At 36.8% G+C, this 25342-nt stretch overlaps 1 protein-coding gene across 5 annotated transcripts in view; it reads left to right on the top strand.

Moving 5' to 3' along the window:
* MCFD2 (multiple coagulation factor deficiency 2, ER cargo receptor complex subunit) overlaps positions 1 to 25342 on the top strand; it is an 83016-nt gene that overhangs the window by 20202 nt on the left and 37472 nt on the right. Inside the window, exon 1 of one of the 5 annotated variants that reach the window (XM_053712239.1) lies at positions 18887 to 19043. The exons of 1 other annotated variant lie outside the window; for it this stretch is intronic. The gene's annotated coding sequence lies outside the window, so the exon portion shown is untranslated. Of the gene's footprint in view, positions 1 to 18886; positions 19136 to 25342 lie in introns of those variants that run through there. 3 more of the 5 variants (XM_053712243.1, XM_053712241.1, XM_053712240.1) reach the window with 3 other exon arrangements.

The raw sequence follows: 25342 nt of genomic DNA on the forward strand, positions 1-25342 counted from the left end.
TAAGTTCTGGGATTTTTCCTTATGTTTCCACCACTTGATGCGCGGATAAGAAGACTACTGGCCAGGATTGGTCTGATAGGAAATATTGCACAAACATAACAGATAATGGGTTAAATATCATGGTTACACATGCCAAGGAACATATTTGAGCTGTTTCTGGTAAGAAAATGGGTATACATACTTTGAATATGGTGATTATGGGTGGTATATCATGGTTACACATGCTGATGAACATATTTGACCTGTTTATAATAAGAATATGGTTCTATTTTTCTACATGGGGATTATGGGTGGAATACCATGTTTACACATACTAAGTAACATATTTGACATGTAAATATATTTCCTACATGGGGATTATGGGTGCAATATCATGATTACTCATGCCAAAGAACACATTTGACATGTTTCTTATAGGAATATGGGTATAATAATTTTTTTATGCGGGGATTATGGGTGAAATATTATGATTACACATGCCAAGGAACATATTTGACCTATTTCTGATACTTCTGGTTACAAGAAGTGCAGGCTACAAGTAAACGTTTCTACAAATTCAACACTAGAAATATTTTTAGTTCACAAACTCAACCAGCCATCTAGTTTATATAGGGTCTCAATTTGCAGATACCCTACTTATGTTTAAAAATGTTTTTAACCTAACTATTTTTAGATGGAGCATGTATCTCAAACATCAATATAGATTATGTCTATACCAAGGCCATAATAACAACAAACACAATAAATGTCTTACAGAAAACAGTCCATTCTTACTGAACAAGTGCATTTTCATATTCTCATGTGTATTGATGTGAAACAGTAGGTTAGACTTCCTTACAAGACAAGCGGATAGCTTCATATATTTAGGGGCCGATTTATGAATGTCCGTCCCATATCGATAAATGCTGCCCCCTGCACATTCACGGCCAATCGGCCGCTAGCAGGGGGTGTCAATCATCCTGATCAGATCAGGATGATTGCTGTCCACCACCTCAGAGGTGGCGGACGAGTTAACGAGCAGGGTCTTAGGACCACTGCTCCTTAACTCTTGTTTCCAGCGAGCCTGAAGGCTCGTGCAGAAACTGCAGCATACACTGCATGATAAATCGGCCCCTTAGGCTGGAATTGAGAATTTTCATTCATTTTCATGCTAAACTTAACAAAAGAAAAAATATCTGGTTATTTCCTTGGGAGATCATGAGGGGTAATTTACACATGTAAACTATTATTAAATAACTGGACAGGAAGAGTGTTTTACTTTGTGTCTCCATTAATGGAATTCAATGTCAATAAACATCCAGTTTATCCCAGGCAATTTAAATTCACATTAAGAGCAGTTTATCAGAACTATTTTGTACTTTTTTATTTACATGTTTATTGTTTTGAATAGCTATGTACCAAACATTTTTAAAAGGACAATTTAACATTCTACTAAATAGTAATACTAAAATGTGGTGCTATTTTCTTTTGCACTGTAAACAAATTAAATATTTTGTTGGTCTACCCTTCTGCCCTCCACACTTCTGGTGATACCAGTTTCGACACACAACACTTAGTGGTCAATTTATCATTGTGCGGACGGACATGATCCGCTATAGCGAACCATGTCCGCCGCACATAGATAAATGCAGACAGCATTTATCATTGCACCAGCAGGTCTTCTGAACTGCTGGTACAATACCGCCCCCTGCAGATTTGCAAGCAGGGGGTGTCAATCAACCCAATCGTATTCAATTGGGTTGATTTCTATCTGCCGCCTCAGAACAGGCGGACAGGTTATGGAGCAGTGGTCTTTAGACGGCTGCAGACCCATAGGATCTGTTTTTCATCATGGTCAGCATCACCAAAGCAGTAACAAGATGAACAAAATGTCCAGTCTTCTGATTTGCAGTAACGGGAGGGGAAAGAACTCGTCCTCCTGTTTGTCCTGTTCTGCTATTTTGACCATTGGTGGGCTGTATTTCTCAATTTTTCCTGCTATAAATGTGTGCTTTGTGGTTTGTTTAGTGGTCAGGTATGAGTAATCAACTTTGCAGAATCTTGCTGTGCATCCACTGTCTAACTTTATTGCTGTCAAAATTCCTCACATATTTGAGACCACTACATATAATGTACGAATTTAGGAGGACATGCACTCCAGTCATAAGTATTACTTTGTTTCGGGCAATCTAGGTCCAGTCTGCTTCAAGAAACTCAACTGAGGGACAGAGAGTGTGAATGCAATAGAGCATTTTTTGGACAATAGCACATTATGTGTTATAATCATTGCTTAGCGAGTCCATTATTGTCACTGTTTTAGATTTTAGGTCTGCTACAGCCAAAAACCAGTGCAAACCTCGTCCATATAAAGTTAGGTCACTGTTAGTTGGAAAGAGTGAAACATCATAGTTTAAAAGTGATAAGGAATCTGCAAATTTTACAAAGGATACATGTACTCCATTACTAACAGAATGGAAACAATGTAGAGGAATAATAATTGCAACCATATTCGTATCAAAAACAAGTCATATATGTTCCTTGGTATGTGTAACAATGATATTCCACCCATAATCCCCACGCAGAAAAATAATTATACCCCTATTCCTATCACAAACCAGTCAAATATATTCCTTGGCATGTGTAACTATAATATTCCACCCATAATCCCCATATATAAAAATATGTATACCCATATTCTTAGCAGCAACAAGTGAAAAATGTTCCTTGGCATGTGTAACCATGATATTACACCAACAATCCCAATGTAAACAATATTTATACCCATGATTCCTATCAGTAAAAGGTCAAATATGTTCCTTGGCATTTGTAACCATGATATTCCGCACATAATCCCTTTATATAAAAACATTTATACCAATATTCCTATCAGACACAGGTCACATATGTTCCTTGGCATGTGTAACCATGATATTTTACCCATAATCCCCACATAGAAAAATAAGAATACCCATATTCCTATCAGAAACCGGTCAAATATGTTCCTTGGAAAGTGTAACCATGATATTCCACCCATAATCCCCATATATAAAAATAATTATACCCATATTCTTAGCAGTAACAAGTCAAATATGTTCCTTGGCATGTGTAACCATGACATTCCGCCCATAATCCCCTTATATAAAAATATTTATACCCATACTCCTATCAAAAACAGGTTAAATATAATCCTTGGCATGTGTAACCATGATATTCCACCCATAATCCCCATGTAGAAAAATAATTATACCCATATTCCTATCAGAGACAGGTCAAATATGTTCTTTGGCATGTGTAACCATGATATTCCACCCATAACCCCATGTATAAAAATAATTAGAACCATATTCCTATCAGAAACAGGTCAAATGTGTTTCTCTGCATTTGTAACCATGATATTTCACCAATAATCCCCATGTATAAAAATTTTGAACCATATTCCTATCAGAAACAGGTCAAATGTGTTCATCTGCAAGTGTAACCTTGATATTTCACCCATAATCCCCATGTATAAAAATAATTAGAACCATATTCCTATCAGAAACAGGTCAAATGTGTTCCTCTGCAAGTGTAACCTTGCTATTTCACCCATAATCCCCATGTATAAAAATATTTAGAACCATATTCCTATCAGAAACAGGTCAAATGTGTTCCTCTGCATGTGTAACCATGATATTTAACCCATAATACCCATGTATAAAAATAATTATATCCATATTCCTATCAGAAACAGGTCAAATGTGTTTCTCTGCAAGTGTAACCATTATATTTCGCCCATAATCCCCATGTATAAAAATAATTAAAATCATATTCCTTTCAGAAAGAGGTCAAATGTGTTCCTCTGCAAGTGTAACCATGATATTTCACCAATAATCCCCATGTTTAAAAATAATTATTACCATATTCCTGTCAGAAACATGTCAAATGTGCTCCTCTGCATGTGTAACCATGATATTTCACCTATAATCCCCATGTAGAAAAATAATTATAACCATATTCCTGTCAGAAACAGGTCAAATGTGTTCCTCTGCATGTGTAACCATGATATTTTACCCATAATCCAAATGTATAAAAATAATTATATCCATATTCCTATCAGAAACATGTCAAATATGCTCCTCTGCATGTGTAACCATGATATTTCACCCATAATCCCCATGTAGAAAAATAATTATAACTATATTCCTATCAGAAACAGGTCAAATGTGTTCCTCTGCAAGTGTAACTATGATATTTTACCCATAATCCCCATGTAGAAAAATAATTAGAACCATATTCCTATCAGAAACAGGTCAAATGTGTTCCTCTGCATGTGTAACCATTATATTTCACCCATAATCCCCATGTATAACAATAATTAGAACCATATTCCTATCAGAAACAGGTCAAATGTGTTTCTCTGCATGTGTAACCATGATATTTTACCCATAATCCCCATATATAAAAATAATTAGAACCATATGCCTATCAGAAACTGGTCAAATGTGTTCCTCTACATGTGTAACCATGATATTTCACCCATAATCCCCATGTATAAAAATAATTATAACCATATTCCTATCAGAAACCGGTCAAATGTGTTCTTTTGCATGTGTAACCATGATATTTCACCCATAATCCCCATATATAAAAATAATTAGAACCATATTCCTGTCAGAAACAGGTCAAATATGTTCCTCTCCATGTGTAACCATGATATTTCACCCATAATCCCCATGTAGAAATATAATTATAACCATATTCCTATAAGAAACAGGTCAAATGTGTTCTTTTGCATGTGTAACCATGATTTCTCCAACATAGGTGTGTCCCGTCCACGGCGTCATCCTTACTTGTGGGATATTCTCTTCCCCAACAGGAAATGGCAAAGAGCCCAGCAAAGCTGGTCACATGATCCCTCCTAGGCTCCGCCTACCCCAGTCATTCTCTTTGCCGTTGTACAGGCAACATCTCCACGGAGATGGCTTAGAGTTTTTTAGTGTTTAACTGTAGTTTTTATTATTCAATCAAGAGTTTGTTATTTTAAAATAGTGCTGGTATGTACTATTTACTCAGAAACAGAAAAGAGATGAAGATTTCTGTTTGTATGAGGAAAATGATTTTAGCAACCGTTACTAAAATCCATGGCTGTTCCACACAGGACTGTTGAGAGGAATTAACTTCAGTTGGGGGAACAGTGAGCAGTCTCTTGCTGCTTGAGGTATGACACATTCTAACAAGACGATGTAATGCTGGAAGCTGTCATTTTCCCTATGGGATCCGGTAAGCCATGTTTATTAAGATTGTAAATAAGGGCTTCACAAGGGCTTATTAAGACTGTAGACTTTTTCTGGGCTAAATCGATTCATTATTAACACATATTTAGCCTTGAGGAATCATTTAATCTGGGTATTTTGATAAGATTATATCGGCAGGCACTTTTTTAGACACCTTTCTCTTTAGGGGCTTTCCCAAATCATAGGCAGAGCCTCATTTTCGCGCCGGTGTTGCGCACTTGTTTTTGAGAGGCATGACATGCAGTCGCATGTGTGAGGAGCTCTGATACATAGAAAAGACTTTCTAAAGGCGTCATTTGGTATCGTATTCCCCTTTGGGCTTGGTTGGGTCTCAGCAAAGCAGACACCAGGGACTGTAAAGGGGTTAAAGTTAAAAACGGCTCCGGTTCCGTTATTTTAAGGGTTAAAGCTTCCAAATTTGGTGTGCAATACTTTTAAGGCTTTAAGACACTGTGGTGAAATTTTGGTGAATTTTGAACAATTCCTTCATATTTTTTCGCAATTGCAGTAATACAGTGTGTTCAGTTTAAAATTTAAAGTGACAGTAACGGTTTTATTTTAAAACGTTTTTTGTACTTTGTTATCAAGTTTATGCCTGTTTAACATGTCTGAACTACCAGATAGACTGTGTTCTGAATGTGGGGAAGCCAGAGTTCCTTCTCATTTAAATAAATGTGATTTATGTGACAATGACAATGATGCCCAAGATGATTCCTCAAGTGAGGGGAGTAAGCATGGTACTGCATCATTCCCTCCTTCGTCTACACGAGTCTTGCCCACTCAGGAGGCCCCTAGTACATCTAGCGCGCCAATACTCCTTACTATGCAACAATTAACGGCTGTAATGGATAATTCTGTCAAAAACATTTTAGCCAAAATGCACACTTATCAGCGTAAGCGCGACTGCTCTGTTTTAGATACTGAAGAGCATGACGACGCTGATAATAATGGTTCTGAAGGGCCCCTAAACCAGTCTGATGGGGCCAGGGAGGTTTTGTCTGAGGGAGAAATTACTGATTCAGGGAACATTTCTCAACAAGCTGAACCTGATGTGATTACGTTTAAATTTAAGTTGGAACATCTCCGCATTCTGCTTAAGGAGGTATTATCCACTCTGGATGATTGTGACAAGTTGGTCATCCCAGAGAAACTATGTAAAATGGACAAGTTCCTAGAGGTCCCGGGGCTCCCAGAAGCTTTTCCTATACCCAAGCGGGTGGCGGACATTGTAAATAAAGAATGGGAAAGGCCCGGTATTCCTTTCGTCCCTCCCCCCATATTTAAAAAATTGTTTCCTATGGTCGACCCCAGAAAGGACTTATGGCAGACAGTCCCCAAGGTCGAGGGAGCGGTTTCCACTTTAAACAAACGCACCACTATACCCATAGAAGATAGTTGTGCTTTCAAAGATCCTATGGATAAAAAATTAGAAGGTTTACTTAAAAAGATGTTTGTTCAGCAGGGTTACCTTCTACAACCAAGTTCATGCATTGTCCCTGTCGCTACAGCCGCGTGTTTCTGGTTCGATGAGCTGGTAAAGGCGGTCGATAGTGATTCTCCTCCTTATGAGGAGATTATGGACAGAATCAATGCTCTCAAATTGGCTAATTCTTTCACCCTAGACGCCACTTTGCAATTGGCTAGGTTAGCGGCTAAGAATTCTGGGTTTGCTATTGTGGCGCGCAGAGCGCTTTGGTTGAAATCTTGGTCAGCTGATGCATCTTCCAAGAACAAGCTACTTAACATTCCTTTCAAGGGGAAAACGCTGTTTGGCCCTGACTTGAAAGAGATTATCTCTGATATCACTGGGGGTAAGGGCCACGCCCTTCCTCAGGATCGGCCTTTCAAGGCCAAAAATAAACCTAATTTTCGTCCCTTTCGTAGAAACGGACCAGCCCAAAGTGCTACGTCCTCTAAGCAAGAGGGTAATACTTCTCAAGCCAAGCCAGCTTGGAGACCAATGCAAGGCTGGAACAAGGGAAAGCAGGCCAAGAAACCTGCCACTGCTACCAAGACAGCATGAAATGTTGGCCCCCGATCCGGGACCGGATCTGGTGGGGGGCAGACTCTCTCTCTTCGCTCGGGCTTGGGCAAGAGATGTTCTGGATCCTTGGGCGCTAGAAATAGTCTCCCAAGGTTATCTTCTGGAATTCAAGGGGCTTCCCCCAAGGGGGAGGTTCCACAGGTCTCAGTTGTCTTCAGACCACATAAAAAGACAGGCATTCTTACGTTGTGTAGAAGACCTGTTAAAAATGGGAGTGATTCATCCTGTTCCATTAGGAGAACAAGGGATGGGGTTCTACTCCAATCTGTTCGTAGTTCCCAAAAAAGAGGGAACGTTCAGACCAATCTTAGATCTCAAGATCTTAAACAAGTTTCTCAAGGTTCCATCGTTCAAAATGGAAACCATTCGAACAATTCTTCCTTCCATCCAGGAAGGTCAATTCATGACCACGGTGGATTTAAAGGATGCGTATCTACATATTCCTATCCACAAGGAACATCATCGGTTCCTAAGGTTCGCATTCCTGGACAAGCATTACCAGTTCGTGGCGCTTCCTTTCGGATTAGCCACTGCTCCAAGGATTTTCACAAAGGTACTAGGGTCCCTTCTAGCTGTGCTAAGACCAAGGGGCTTTGCTGTAGTACCTTACTTGGACGACATTCTGATTCAAGCGTCGTCCCTTTCTCAAGCAAAGGCTCACACGGACATTGTCCTGGCCTTTCTCAGATCTCACGGATGGAAAGTGAACGTGGAAAAGAGTTCTCTATCTCCGTCAACAAGGGTTCCCTTCTTAGGGACAATAATAGACTCCTTAGAAATGAGGATTTTTCTGACAGAGGCCAGAAAAACAAAACTTCTAGACTCTTGTCGGATACTTCATTCCGTTCCTCTTCCTTCCATAGCGCAGTGCATGGAAGTGATAGGTTTGATGGTAGCGGCAATGGATATAGTTCCTTTTGCGCGCATTCATCTAAGACCATTACAACTGTGCATGCTCAGTCAGTGGAATGGGGACTATACAAACTTGTCTCCGAGGATACAAGTAAATCAGAGGACCAGAGACTCACTCCGTTGGTGGCTGTCCCTGGACAACCTGTCACAAGGGATGACCTTCCGCAGACCAGAGTGGGTCATTGTCACGACCGACGCCAGTCTGATGGGCTGGGGCGCGGTCTGGGGATCCCTGAAAGCTCAGGGTCTTTGGTCTCGGGAAGAATCTCTTCTACCGATAAATATTCTGGAACTGAGAGCGATATTCAATGCTCTCAAGGCTTGGCCTCAGCTAGCGAGGGCCAAGTTCATACGGTTTCAATCAGACAACATGACAACTGTTGCGTACATCAACCATCAGGGGGGAACAAGGAGTTCCCTGGCGATGGAAGAAGTGACCAAAATCATTCTATGGGCGGAGTCTCACTCCTGCCACCTGTCTGCTATCCACATCCCAGGAGTGGAAAATTGGGAAGCGGATTTTCTGAGTCGTCAGACATTGCATCCGGGGGAGTGGGAACTCCATCCGGAAATCTTTGCCCAAGTCACTCAACTGTGGGGCATTCCAGACATGGATCTGATGGCCTCTCGTCAGAACTTCAAAGTTCCTTGCTACGGGTCCAGATCCAGGGATCCCAAGGCGGCTCTAGTGGATGCACTAGTAGCACCTTGGACCTTCAAACTAGCTTATGTATTCCCGCCGTTTCCTCTCATCCCCAGGCTGGTAGCCAGGATCAATCAGGAAAGGGCGTCGGTGATCTTGATAGCTCCTGCGTGGCCACGCAGGACTTGGTATGCAGATCTGGTGAATATGTCATCGGCTCCACCATGGAAGCTACCTTTGAGACGAGACCTTCTTGTTCAAGGTCCGTTCGAACATCCGAATCTGGTCTCACTCCAGCTGACTGCTTGGAGATTGAACGCTTAATCTTATCGAAGCGAGGGTTCTCAGATTCTGTTATCGATACTCTTGTTCAGGCCAGAAAGCCTGTAACTAGAAAGATTTACCACAAAATTTGGAAAAAATATATCTGTTGGTGTGAATCTAAAGGATTCCCTTGGGACAAGGTTAAGATTCCTAAGATTCTATCCTTCCTTCAAGAAGGATTGGAAAAAGGATTATCTGCAAGTTCCCTGAAGGGACAGATTTCTGCCTTGTCTGTGTTACTTCACAAAAAGCTGGCAGCTGTGCCAGATGTTCAAGCCTTTGTTCAGGCTCTGGTTAGAATCATGCCTGTTTACAAACCTTTGACTCCTCCTTGGAGTCTCAACTTAGTTCTTTCAGTTCTTCAGGGGGTTCCGTTTGAACCCTTACATTCCGTTGATATTAAGTTATTATCTTGGAAAGTTTTGTTTTTGGTTGCAATTTCTTCTGCTAGAAGAGTTTCAGAATTATCTGCTCTGCAGTGTTCTCCTCCTTATCTGGTGTTCCATGCAGATTAGGTGGTTTTACGTACTAAACCTGGTTTTCTTCCAAAAGTTGTTTCTAACAAAAACATTAACCAGGAGATTATCGTACCTTCTCTGTGTCCGAAACCAGTTTCGAAGAAGGAACGTTTGTTGCACAATTTGGATGTTGTTCGCGCTCTAAAATTCTATTTAGATGCTACAAAGGATTTTAGACAAACATCTTCCTTGTTTGTTGTTTATTCCGGTAAAAGGAGAGGTCAAAAAGCAACTTCTACCTCTCTCTCTTTTTGGATTAAAAGCATCATCAGATTGGCTTACGAGACTGCCGGACGGCAGCCTCCCGAAAGAATCACAGCTCATTCCACTAGGGCTGTGGCTTCCACATGGGCCTTCAAGAACGAGGCTTCTGTTGATCAGATATGTAGGGCAGCGACTTGGTCTTCACTGCACACTTTTATCAAATTTTACAAGTTTGATACTTTTACTTCTTCTGAGGCTATTTTTGGGAGAAAGGTTTTGCAAGCTGTGGTGCCTTCCATCTAGGTGACCTGATTTGCTCCCTCCCATCATCCGTGTCCTAAAGCTTTGGTATTGGTTCCCACAAGTAAGGATGACGCCGTGGACCGGACACACCTATGTTGGAGAAAACAGAATTTATGTTTACCTGATAAATTACTTTCTCCAACGGTGTGTCCGGTCCACGGCCCGCCCTGGTTTTTTAATCAGGTCTGATAATTTATTTTCTTTAACTACAGTCACCACGGTATCATATGGTTTCTCCTATGCAAATATTCCTCCTTAACGTCGGTCGAATGACTGGGGTAGGCGGAGCCTAGGAGGGATCATGTGACCAGCTTTGCTGGGCTCTTTGCCATTTCCTGTTGGGGAAGAGAATATCCCACAAGTAAGGATGACGCCGTGGACCGGACACACCGTTGGAGAAAGTAATTTATCAGGTAAACATAAATTCTGTTATTTCACCCATAATCCCCATGTATAACAATAATTAGAACCATATTCCTATCAGAATCAGGTCAAATGTGTTTCTCTGCATGTGTAACAATGATATTTTACCCATAATCCCCATATATAAAAATAATTAGAACCATATTCCTATCAGAAACAGGTCAAATGTGTTTCTCTGCATGTGTAACCATAATATTTCACCCATAATCCCCATGTATAAAAATAATTATAACCATATTCCTTTCAGAAACCGGTCAAATGTGTTCTTTTGCATGTGTAACCATGATATTTCACCCATAATCCCCATGTAGAAACAGGTCAAATATGTTCCTCTGCATTTGTAACCATGACATTTCACCCATAATCCCTATGTATAAAAATAATTATATCCATATTCCTATCAGAAACAGGTCAAATGTTTTCCTCTGCAAGTGTAACCATGATATTTCACCCATAATCCCCATGTATAAAAATAATTATATCCATATTCCTATCAGAAACAGATCAAATGTGTTCCTCTGCATGTGTAACCATTATATTTCACCCATAATCCCCATGTATAACAATAATTAGAACCATATTCCTATCAGAAACAGGTCAAATGTGTTTCTCTGCATGTGTAACCATTATATTTCGCCCATAATCCCCATGTATAAAAATAATTAGAACCATATTCCTTTCAGAAACAGGTCAAATGTGTTCCTCTGCAAGTGTAACCATGATATTTCACCCATATTCCCCATGTATAAAAATAATTATATCCATATTCCTATCAGAAACAGATAAAATGTGTTCCTCTGCATGTGTAACCATTATATTTCACCCATAATCCCCATGTATAACAATAATTAGAACCATATTCCTATCAGAAACAGGTCAAATGTGTTTCTCTGCATGTGTAACCATGATATTTTACCCATGATCCCCATATATAAAAATAATTAGAACCATATTCCTATCAGAAACAGGTCAAATGTGTTCCTCTGCATGTGTAACCATGATATTTCACCCATAATCCCCATGTATAAAAATAATTATAACCATATTCCTATCAGAAACCGGTCAAATGTGTTCTTTTGCATGTGTAACCATGATATTTCACCCATAATCCCCATGTAGAAAAATAATTATAACCATATTCCTATCAGAAACAGGTCAAATGTGTTCCTCTGCATATGTAACCATGAAATTTCACCCATAATCCCTATGTATAAAAATAATTAGATCCATATTCCTTTCAGAAACAGGTCAAATGTTTTCCTCTGCAAGTGTAACCATGATATTTCACCCATAATCCCCATGTATAAAAATAATTATATCCATATTCCTATCAGAAACTTGTCAAATATGCTCCTCTGTATGTGTAACCATGATATTTCACCCATAATCCCCATGTAGAAAAATAATTATAACCATATTCCTATCAGAAACAGGTCAAATGTGTTCCTCTGCAAGTGTAACCATGATATTTCACCCATAATCCCCATGTAGAAAAATAATTAGAACCATATTCCTATCAGAAACAGGTCAAATGTGTTCCTCTGCATGTGTAACCATTATATTTCACCCATAATCCCCATGTATAACAATAATTAGAACCATATTCCTATCAGAAACAGGTCAAATGTGTTCCTCTGCATGTGTAACCATGATCTTTTACCCATAATCCAAATGTATAAAAATAATTATATCCATATTCCTATCAGAAACATGTCAAATATGCTCCTCTGTATGTGTAACCATGATATTTCACCCATAATCCCCATGTAGAAAAATAATTATAACTATATTCCTATCAGAAACAGGTCAAATATGTTCCTCTGCAAGTGTAACTATGATATTTTACCCATAATCCCCATGTAGAAAAATAATTAGAACCATATTCCTATCAGAAACAGGTCAAATGTGTTCCTCTGCATGTGTAACCATTATATTTCACCCATAATCCCCATGTATAACAATAATTAGAAGCATATTCCTATCAGAAACAGGTCAAATGTGTTTCTCTGCATGTGTAACCATGATATTTCACCCATAATCCCCATGTAGAAAAATAATTATAACTATATTCCTATCAGAAACAGGTCAAATGTGTTCCTCTGCATATGTAACCATGAAATTTCACCCATAATCCCTATGTATAAAAAATAATTATATCCATATTCCTATCAGAAACAGGTCATATGTTTTCCTCTGCAAGTGTAACCATGATATTTCACCCGTAATCCCCATGTATAAAAATAATTATATCCATATTCCTATCAGAAACAGGTCAAATGTGTTCCTCTGCAAGTGTAACCATTATATTTCACCCATAATCCCTATGTAGAAAAATAATTAGAACCATATTCCTATCAGAATCAGGTCAAATGTGTTTCTCTGCATGTGTAACCATGATATTTTACCCATAATCCCCATATATAAAAATAATTAGAACCATATTCCTATCAGAAACAGGTCAAATGTGTTTCTCTGCATGTGTAACCATAATATTTCACCCATAATCCCCATGTATAAAAATAATTATAACCATATTCCTATCAGAAACCGGTCAAATGTGTTCTTTTGCATGTGTAACCATGATATTTCACCCATAATCCCCATGTAGAAACAGGTCAAATATGTTCCTCTGCATATGTAACCATGACATTTCACCCATAATCCCTATGTATAAAAATAATTATATCCATATTCCTATCAGAAACAGGTCAAATGTGTTTTTCTGCATGTGTAACCATGATATTTCACCCATAATCCCCATGTATAAAAATTATGATTACCATATTCCTATCAGAAACAGGTCAAATGTGTTTTTCTGCATGTGTAACCATGATATTTCACCCATAATCCCCATGTATAAAAATAATTATAACCATATTCCTATCAGAAACAGGTCAAATGTGTTCCTCTGCATATGTAACCATGAAATTTCACCCATAATCCCTATGTATAAAAATAATTATATCCATATTCCTATCAGAAACAGGTCAAATGTTTTCCTCTGCAAGTGTAACCATGATATTTCACCAATAATCCCCATGTATAAAAATAATTATATCCATATTCCTATCAGAAACAGGTCAAATGTGTTCCTCTGCAAGTGTAACCATTATATTTTGCCCATAATCCCCATGTATAAAAATAATTAGAACCATATTCCTTTCAGAAACAGGTCAAATGTTTTCCTCTGCAAGTGTAACCATGATATTTCACCAATAATCCCCATGTATAAAAATAATTATATCCATATTCCTATCAGAAACAGGTCAAATGTGTTCCTCTGCAAGTGTAACCATTATATTTTGCCCATAATCCCCATGTATAAAAATAATTAAAACCATATTCCTTTCAGAAACAGGTCAAATGTGTTCCTCTGCAAGTGTAACCATGATATTTCACCAATAATCCCCATGTTTAAAAATAATTATTACCATATTCCTGTCAGAAACATGTCAAATGTGCTCCTCTGCATGTGTAACCATGATATTTCACCTATAATCCCCATGTAGAAAAATAATTATAACCATATTCCTGTCAGAAACAGGTCAAATGTGTTCCTCTGCATGTGTAACCATGATCTTTTACCCATAATCCAAATGTATAAAAATAATTATATCCATATTCCTATCAGAAACATGTCAAATATGCTCCTCTGCAAGTGTAACTATGATATTTTACCCATAATCCCCATGTAGAAAAATAATTAGAACCATATTCCTATCAGAAACAGGTCAAATGTGTTCCTCTGCATGTGTAACCATTATATTTCACCCATAATCCCCATGTATAACAATAATTAGAACCATATTCCTATCAGAAACAGGTCAAATGTGTTTCTCTGCATGTGTAACCATGATATTTTACCCATAATCCCCATATATAAAAATAATTAGAACCATATGCCTATCAGAAACTGGTCAAATGTGTTCCTCTACATGTGTAACCATGATATTTCACCCATAATCCCCATGTATAAAAATAATTATAACCATATTCCTATCAGAAACCGTTCAAATGTGTTCTTTTGCATGTGTAACCATGATATTTCACCCATAATCCCCATATATAAAAATAATTAGAACCATATTCCTATCAGAAACAGGTCAAATATGTTCCTCTCCATGTGTAACCATGATATTTCACCCATAATCCCCATGTAGAAAAATAATTATAACCATATTCCTATCAGAAACAGGTCAAATGTGTTCTTTTGCATGTGTAACCATGATATTTCACCCATAATCCCCATGTATAACAATAATTAGAACCATATTCCTATCAGAATCAGGTCAAATGTGTTTCTCTGCATGTGTAACCATAATATTTCACCCATAATCCCCATGTATAAAAATAATTATAACCATATTCCTATCAGAAACCGGTCAAATGTGTTCTTTTGCATGTGTAACCATGATATTTCACCCATAATCCCCATGTAGAAACAGGTCAAATATGTTCCTCTGCATATGTAACCATGACATTTCACCCATAATCCCTATGTATAAAAATAATTATATCCATATTCCTATCAGAAACAGGTCAAATGTTTTCCTCTGCAAGTGTAACCATGATATTTCACCCATAATCCCCATGTATAAAAATAATTATATCCATATTCCTATCAGAAACAGATCAAATGTGTTCCTCTGCATGTGTAACCATTATATTTCACCCATAATCCCCATGTATAACAATAATTAGAACCATATTCCTATCAGAAACAGGTCAAATGTGTTTCTCTGCATGTGTAACCATTATATTTCGCCCATAATCCCCATGTATAACAATAATTAGAACCATATTCCTATCAGAAACAGGTCAAATGTGTTTCTCTGCATGTGTAACCATTATATTTCGCCCATAATCCCCATGTATAAAAATAATTAGAACCATATTCCTTTCAGAAACAGGTCAAATGTGTTCCTCTGCAAGTGTAACCATGATATTTCACCCATAATCCCCATGTATAAAAATTATTATTACCATATTCCTATCAGAAACAGGTCAAATGTGTTCCTCTGCATGTGTAACCATTATATTTCACCCATAATCCCCATGTATAACAATAATTAGAACCATATTCCTATCAGAAACAGGTCAAATGTGTTCCTCTGCAAGTGTAACCATGATATTTCACCCATAATCCCCATGTATAAAAATTATTATTACCATATTCCTATCAGAAACAGGTCAAATGTGTTCCTCTGCATGTGTAACCATTATATTTCACCCATAATCCCCATGTATAACAATAATTATAACCATATTCCTATCAGAAACAGGTCAAATGTGTTCTTTTGCATGTGTAACCATGATATTTCACCCATAATCCCCATGTATAACAATAATTAGAACCATATTCCTATCAGAATCAGGTCAAATGTGTTTCTCTGCATGTGTAACCATGATATTTTACCCATAATCCCCATATATAAAAATAATTAGAACCATATTCCTATCAGAAACAGGTCAAATGTGTTTCTCTGCATGTGTAACCATAATATTTCACCCATAATCCCCATGTATAAAAATAATTATAACCATATTCCTATCAGAAACCGGTCAAATGTGTTCTTTTGCATGTGTAACCATGATATTTCACCCATAATCCCCATGTAAAAACAGGTCAAATATGTTCCTCTGCATATGTAACCATGACATTTCACCCATAATCCCTATGTATAAAAATAATTAGATCCATATTCCTATCAGAAACAGGTCAAATGTTTTCCTCTGCAAGTGTAACCATGATATTTCACCCATAATCCCCATGTATAAAAATAATTATATCCATATTCCTATCAGAAACTTGTCAAATATGCTCCTCTGTATGTGTAACCATGATATTTCACCCATAATCCCCATGTAGAAAAATAATTATAACCATATTCCTATCAGAAACAGGTCAAATGTGTTCCTCTGCATGTGTAACCATTATATTTCACCCATAATCCCCATGTATAACAATAATTAGAACCATATTCCTATCAGAAACAGATCAAATGTGTTTCTCTGCATGTGTAACCATGATATTTTACCCATAATCCCCATATATAAAAATAATTAGAACCATATTCCTATCAGAAACTGGTCAAATGTGTTCCTCTACATTTGTAACCATGATATTTCACCCATAATCCCCATGTATAAAAATAATTATAACCATATTCCTATCAGAAACCGGTCAAATGTGTTCTTTTGCATGTGTAACTATGATATTTCACCCATAATCCCCATATATAAAAATAATTAGACCCATATTCCTGTCAGAAACAGGTCAAATATGTTCCTCTCCATGTGTAACCATGATATTTCACCCATAATCCCCATGTAGAAAAATAATTATAACCATATTCCTATCAGAAACAGGTCAAATGTGTTCCTCTGCAAGTGTAACCATGATATTTCACCCATAATCCCCATGTATAAAAAATAATTATATCCATATTCCTATCAGAAACAGGTCATATGTTTTCCTCTGCAAGTGTAACCATTATATTTCACCCATAATCCCCATGTAGAAAAATAATTATAACCATATTCCTGTCAGAAACAGGTCAAATGTGTTCCTCTGCAAGTGTAACCATTATATTTCACCCATAATCCCCATGTATAACAATAATTAGAACCATATTCCTATCAGAATCAGGTCAAATGTGTTCCTCTGCATGTGTAACCAGAATATTTCACCCATAATCCGCATGTATAAAAATAATTATAACCATATTCCTATCAGAAACCGGTCAAATGTGTTCTTTTGCATGTGTAACCATGATATTTCACCCATAATCCCTATGTATAAAAATAATTATATCCATATTCCTATCAGAAACAGGTCAAATGTGTTCCTCTGCATATGTAACCATGACATTTCACCCATAATCCCTATGTATAAAAATAATTATATCCATATTCCTATCAGAAACAGGTCAAATGTGTTCCTCTGCAAGTGTAACCATGATATTTCACCCATAATCCCCATGTATAAAAATTATGATTACCATATTCCTATCAGAAACCGGTCAAATGTGTTTTTTTGGCATGTGTAAATGTTATTTCACCCATAATCCCCATGTAGAAAAATAGTTATAACCATATTCTTATCAGAAATTAAAATTTTCCTTGGCATGTGTAACCCATAATCCCCATGTTTAAAACATCTATTCACAGGTTCCTATCAAAACAGGTTTGCACATACATGTACTATATTAAATTAGTAATGTAGTCCTACAAAAGTATTTTTCTATTATAGTATTTAATGTGATTCCATTATACAACTGTATATATGTCAGCAAGTGAATAGTTAAACATTTGCACCTTCTGTTTGCAATTTAGTATCAAGCAGTGCAGAAAAGAACAACATATTTTGAGTTACAGCAGAGTCATTACCATGAATGTGTGTAAAAAGTATAATGACATCTAGTGATAGTGTTTAGCATTGCAGCCAATCATCCCATCATCCCAATATGCAGTTTAGTATGTCCCGTGCATGTCTGAGTTTTTGTGTGTGCATGTCTGAGTTTTTGTGTGTGCATGTCTGAGTTTTTGTGTGTGCATGTCTGAGTTTTTGTGTGTGCATGTCTGAGTTTTTGTGTGTGCATGTCTGAGTTTTTGTGTGTGTGTGTCTCAGTGTTTTTGTGTGTGTCCGAGTGTTTGTGTGTGCATCTGAGTGTGTGTGTTTGTGCCTGCTTTCTGGGGGGGGGTGACACCATAACTTACCGCACCGGGTGACACCAACCCTAGTGACGCCACTGAATGTAACTGCGGATAGGTGTATTAGTATATAAAGATAATAAGCACAGCCATGAACTGATTATAAACTACTATCAATACGATTGTGATGCGGTTAAAAGATACCTTAAATAAAATTAGCATTTATATATCACATAGCGCCGTTTGTATCGCGTACATTCGAAACTAAGCAAATGTTAAACTATAACTGAGAACATAGCCTGACAACGTCTGATCTCAATAATTTATCTTACAAAATATAACAATCCGTTTCACACATAATAGCACCATATATAGGTATACAGCTATAGCTGCCATAACCGAGCTGTGTACTGTAATGTGCGCCTCCGACAGTCACACAGTATGTACAACTGAGATTGATACACAATTAATTACACATACTCGCTCACAAGACATGCGCGCCACCCCATCTAGTTCTAAAGAGACGTCACTTAAAAGTAAGGAGCACAGGCTCGATCAATAGAGAAGCTCACTTTCCTACATGTAGCGTTTTGCAATCTGCGGATAGGTGCTTATTTATTTAGGTCTAGCTTACGTTTTGGTAAAGGAATCAATGGACGTCTCTTGGAGGTGGGGCTTGTGGTTTAGCCGGTTGAGTAGACTTTGGGAAGCTCAGCTGCGGAGGAACTAACAGGGAGTCGAGTTTCACTTGTTACCGGCTACACTCGGTGCGTGTGGTTACTGTGGGTTGATGGAGTAGATAGATTACAAAGGCTTCTAAATTCTGCGTGCGTGGACATTTTACCTCTAATATCCAGCGGTAAACAGTAAATATAGATACAGATACGTAATGTCTGGCTTCCCTGAGTGCACTCAGAGGTTAGCTTACAGTTGGATGATCATTGTTAATTATATATTCATAAATAAAGTGCTTTGGGGTTAAGAGTGAAAAGTTACTTGTGTTTTAAAGAGTTTGTTTTAGCTGAAAAAGCATTAGGATTTTAGATATAAAAATGCCTACAATGGTTTTGTAGAATATCTTTTAATCTTGTATACATTATACCATGCAGACTTGCAATGATTTTACAGTTAAGATTTATATTTTTTATATTAATAAGGTAATTATACATATAAAATAGTCACTGCTTCTGGTAAATTTTGCCCATCTTTCTTAATTCTGTGACTAGCTTGTGTGTGTATGTATATATAATTAATAATATATATATATATATATATACACTGTAATACTGTAATACTTACAGAAGTGTATTCATTATGTATATTTTGAAGGCATAGACATGTCAAAATTAATATATGTATGGGTGCATTTCAATTTTAAATATAATCATATCTGCAATATGTTCCCATTAGCAAACATGCTGCTTCTAGTAAAAGGTATTACTGTTTTTCAGCAGCATATGCTGTGAGGTCCCATGCACCAGTATTCCAACATTACACCTTTTTAGAGAGTTAAAGGGACACTAAACCATGAGAAAAACTAATCTTCAATTGCAAGATTAATACATTTCACCTATATTTGTAATTGGCATTGCGTTTCCAATTACTACCGTTTATTATATTTTTAACATTGAAAATAAATTGTTTTCCAAACCCACCGTTCTGCTAGTCTTTAGCATCCTCAAATCATTAACGATAACCTGGGTTATGAAAATGGCGGACAAATGTAGCTTTGCGCATATTCAGGACTCGTCATAGTGTACGTCACATAGCTTTGTGCATGCACGATATTCAGGACTCATCATAGTACACATCACTCACCATCAAACCAGCAGGTAAGTGAGGTAACAGAGATAGTATATGCGCATGTGTGAGTGAGCGGATCGCAATGCGCATGTAAGGGGTGACAGAATCGTCAGTTAATGATATTCAAGAAATCGCAATAGGATTGGCTATTGAGTTTGGTAGTGATCTGCCCATAATAGAGGGTTGGATTTACTGACGTCATCATGGAAACATAAATTATAATTTTATATTATTATGAACGATTGTTTTCATGTAAAAGTAGGTAGGTTATGCAATATAAACGTTGGTGATTAGAAATTGATGGTCATGTTGTGCCTAAAATAGTAAAGTTTTGGAATCCTTTAACAGTGGCTTTTATGGCACATTAAAGGGACATTAAAGTGAAGGTAAAGTTAGCCTTTCTTTAAGACAACCTACCATTTATCATTATCCCCTTCATGTACTCGCTTAGTTATTTTTTCATTTTCTGCCATAGTTTTAATAAAAAATATAGTTATAATTCACCACTGTTTTGATCCGACTCCTCCCAAGCCCTACTTCCTTATTGTGTATTGTTTTAAGTCTTCAGCGGTCCCACCCGCTCTCCAATTGTTCTCAGATGCGCGCTCGCGATATTGGATTACAATGCGCATGCACAAATCGCCAATGCCGCTTTTCAATGCGCATGCGATAATCCCCGTTCCATGTTTAATGGTAGGGGAATTCATAGCTCGTACAAATACGCATGCTCGAAACGGGAGCGCGTTTGGATTTCATTGAGAAGAAAATTTTTATAGCGCATGCGCAGCGGAAAGAAGGGTCGGATGACGTGGAGTGACGGCCGCCTAACGGCCAGAATTTCAATTGGGTTTGAGAAAAACGTGATCGACAGGTTAAAAAAAAACAAAAAAAAAACGGGTTGGATTTGTGGATCATTTACGTATAGATTTATATGGCGATAACTTTATATCTACACAAAAATATTAAAATTGATGAATGAAAGTCATATTTATTTTACAAGCAAAATGCTATACTCTGTCGACATTAGGGTAAGTTTACCTTCACTTTAAACACTAGATAAATGCTTGATAGAATGATGCTTTCAAAGAAAAGATTAATCTGAGAATAACGTGGATGTATTTTTTTTTAAAGTTTCATTAGTTGTTTAAATATTGACAAAACAAATGTAAAGTTTAGTGTGTATAATGCAATGGGAGCTGCCATGTTGTAACTTAGGTTACCTTCCCTGCTGTGGCCAATTAAGAACAGTTTTATAAATAGGTCACTAGAGTGTGCAGCCAATGACTGTGTGGAATATAACTGTGTTCTGCACTTCCATTTCTAACAGGAACTGAAAAGCTCATAATTTTAAAAATGAAATTACAGGAAAAAGGGGACAAAATAAATAATGAAAGTATATTACAGACTTTTATTTATGTAATATAAAAAATCATATATACATTATATAGAAAAAGGGGTGGTTGCTATCCTGGACTCTTATATACCCTTTGCACACTCAAAAGATAGACCGTGATTCTCCCAAACACGGTTAATTTAAAATGTTAAAATAAAATATGGGGAAGAGTGGCGCTAATAAAAGCTGAAAAAGGGAAATGAGTATATTAATACACAATTTACAACTATATGTAAATATTAATGATTTAATAAGCTCAAACAGATATACAATAAATAGTATTATTTCACACGAAACAATCGTGTTGTGGCCACAACTCAAATAAAAAACATATGTATAAGTAACTCCTAATTAAGTTTTGTAACAAAATCTTCAATGGGCGTATATTGCGCTTGAAAAAATGGGCACTTATGCGCTTATTCAAAAAGTCAGCACCTTTTGCGATATTCCACTATAAGGATGTTCCTTTATATCGTTATCTTAAAAATCCATAATAAATTGTTGGACACAATCTATACCAAAGTACAAGTGTAGGAAAAAACTCCTCAGAGAGTATGATACGGACCTTGATGTTTATAGTCAGCGTGAACCGTGGTGTAAGCTGTAGTATCCACAGTCTTTATTTCTTTGTTTCTTCTAAATCAAAGTATATCTAAGACCAAAAGTTTGTTGGCAATCGAGAGTAATGAAAAAAAAGTTTTATTACAAAACTTCATTAACCTTTTAAAGCCGTTATGCCGTTCCATTCCGTCATAATTAGACTGGGCTTTAAAGCCGTTATGACGGAATGGAACGTCATAACTAACGGCTGTCCTGAAGCCTTCTGTGCTTCAGGGATTTAATCGCGGTCTGGAGGGCGTTCCTAGGATTGTAGGGACGCCCCCCAGATGCGATCCAATAATTGAAATCTCGCGATCGTATGCACGATCGCGTAGTTTCAATTTGTCTACATCGGAACAGTTGTTCCGATGTAGGCACTTTAACCCTGTCACGAAAGGGTTAAGAGTTACTTATACATATATATGTTTTTTATTTGAGTTGTGGCCACAACATGAGTGTAGGTTTTGTGTGAAAGAATACTATTGTCTATTTATTGTATATCTTTTTGAGCTTATTAAATCATTAATTTTTACATATAGTTGTAAATTGTGTATTAATATACTCATACTCATATTAGCGCCACTCTTCCCCATATTTTATTTCAATATATACATTTTTATGATTTATCATTTTATATTACAATCCCAAAGTGTTTAGTGTCCCTTTAAGTCTTCACAGACACAATACTCGCCACTTTTCTGAATTTGAATACTGGTGCACAGTCCCATACAACATATGTGCATGCCACTGATAAACTGTAATACCTTTTTTATTAACGGAATTATATTGTAAAAAGCTTCTATTTTAACTTGAAACCTTTGACATAAAATAATTTGATACAATTTAATCTCTGCCTGTTTCTTATACAGTAGTGTCAGATAATTGTGCAGTACACAGTACTTTTTTGCCAGAACAAATTTACTATGTATGATGCCCCAGGAGATTGCAGTTTACCAGCATAAACTTTAACCTTGTGACTAACAATACGTCTCATAGTTTACCTAGCGTGTTTAGTTAAGCATACACACATATGTCACCTGCATTTTTTTCCTGTTCTTACGATGGATGGAATATAATCTAACAAATATTGAAAGATGTATGAATAGATTAAAATAGAAATTGGGGTTTGGATTGTTAAATGGCTAGTCTAGTCAAAATTAAAATGTCATGATTGGAATTAAATGTCCTTATAGCTGTCAAGTGATTAATCATAGTAAGTCTCCATTTATATTAAAGGGACAGTCTAGTCAAAATTGAAGTTTCATGATTCAGCATATTCAAGTTCCCAATTTACTTTTATCATCAACTTTGCTTTGTTCTCTTGGTATTCTTTGCTGGAAGCTAAACCTAGGTCGGCTCATATGCTAATATTTACGGCCGCCTCTTATCACAGTGCATTTTGACAGTTGTTTTTTTTTTTTACAGCTAAACAGCACTATTTTTTTGTGTTTGCCGTATAGATACCTCCAGTGGAGGTTTTTTTTTTTTTTTTTTTTTTTTTTTTTTTTTTATATGAGTTAGCACTGATTGGCTAAAATGCAAGTCTGTCAAAAGAACTGAAATAAGTGCTCTTTAAACAACGCTTTGCTCTGGCTGCATTGTGTACATTTTCTTTCACACAGTGCAGCGTTAGCGAAGCACTGTTTGAAGAGAACATTCAAATACAGTGTAGCACTGCAAAGCAGCAACGCATTGATTGCTGGTTGCTTCTTTTTAACAGCTCCAATATAATATATAAAACTTTAAAATTTGCTTTATTCTCCAGTTAATCAGTATATTGCAATTTAGCTGCAGAACATATTTGACGAAAAAAAATGTTATTGCAGAAAGTGAAAAGTTCTGCCTCTGGGCACAGAGGTAAAAAGTGTATTAATATAACCGTGTTGGTCATACATACCGTGGAATGGGTAATAAAGGGATTCCTATGATTAAGTGCTGAGTGCGGCCACGAAAAACGTAAGGAATACGTCTCTGTGGAATTTTTTTAACTTGATTTATTAAAAGTTAACTTTTGTGCAGCCTTTCTTTTGCTAATAAAAGGATTATCTATCTTTATAAACAAAAACAATTCTGTAGTAGACTGTCTCTTTAATACATTTTGGCTGTAGACTTTACGCTTATTTATGTGTATGAAAGACAATGTTTCAAGAGTTCTGCTTTCTCTGGTTTGGAGCAATACTGATCAATATGACATAATTTAGAAATGATAACATAAAGGACCATTAAACAGACAGTAAACATAAAAAAATATCTTCACATTTAGAAATTTCATATGTAGATGATATCTTAAAATCCTGGGAGTAGGTCATTGTCAGTTTCCTCCAACTCCAGTCTGTTGTTTTAAAGTGCAGCGAGTGGAGTTGCCAATCTCTAGGCTACCGATAGCGGCACTGCTTTCATGAGACGCATGCCTCTTCTCTGCCCAGCATTGCAGAGCAGACATCCTGTGCATGCTTTGTTACAGCAAAAAAATCACAGCATGCATTCAGAGCAAAATAGTGCATCACAAAGCGGTTTTGCTGCTTTCAGATTGATGATTTTTTTTTGTTGGAGCGAGAATGTAAACCCCTTGTTATAAAGCAGAAATTATATTATTTAAAAAGTTTTTTTTTTTTTTTTTTTGGTCAGCATTTTATTACTGTTTATTTAATGCAAAGTAGAGTCATTATTTTAAAATGGGCTTTTGTCAATGTAAACATCACATACAAAAGTAGGTTAAATATTTTTTTTATTACAAGGAACATAATTATAGTTAAAGGTGCAGGTGGTAGTCTTGTTCTGGGCTGGACCTGCTGGATCTCTCACTCCCCAAAAGTAGGTGCAGCCTTCAGGGATTCTTAACGGATACTGAAACATCAACAACATAGATTGTAAAAATGAACACATTACATTTTATTAGCATATTTAAAAGGGCCATAATAGCTGATAAGTTATTTTCTCTAATTTGTTAAAGGGGTTAAACACACAGTAGAAATACTGCTCAGGACCCGTAGAGTACTGCTGGTCCCAAATGGAAACAGTAGTAGTCTAGGGTCGATAGACTTAAAAGGATATGAAACCAATTTTTTTTTCTTTCACGATTCAGATAGAGCATGCAATTTTAAGCAACTTTCCAAATGACTCCTATTATTTTTTTCTTCGCTCGCTTGGTATCTTTATTTGAAAGAGCTGAAATGTAAGCTTAGGACCCGGCCCAATTTTGGTTCAGCACCCTGGGTAGCGCTTGCTGAATGGTGGCTTAATTTAGCCAATTGGCAAGCGCTACCCAGG

Source organism: Bombina bombina, chromosome 4 (genome assembly GCF_027579735.1).
Source record: "Bombina bombina isolate aBomBom1 chromosome 4, aBomBom1.pri, whole genome shotgun sequence".
In the NCBI taxonomy this organism is placed as follows: Eukaryota; Metazoa; Chordata; class Amphibia; order Anura; family Bombinatoridae; genus Bombina; species Bombina bombina.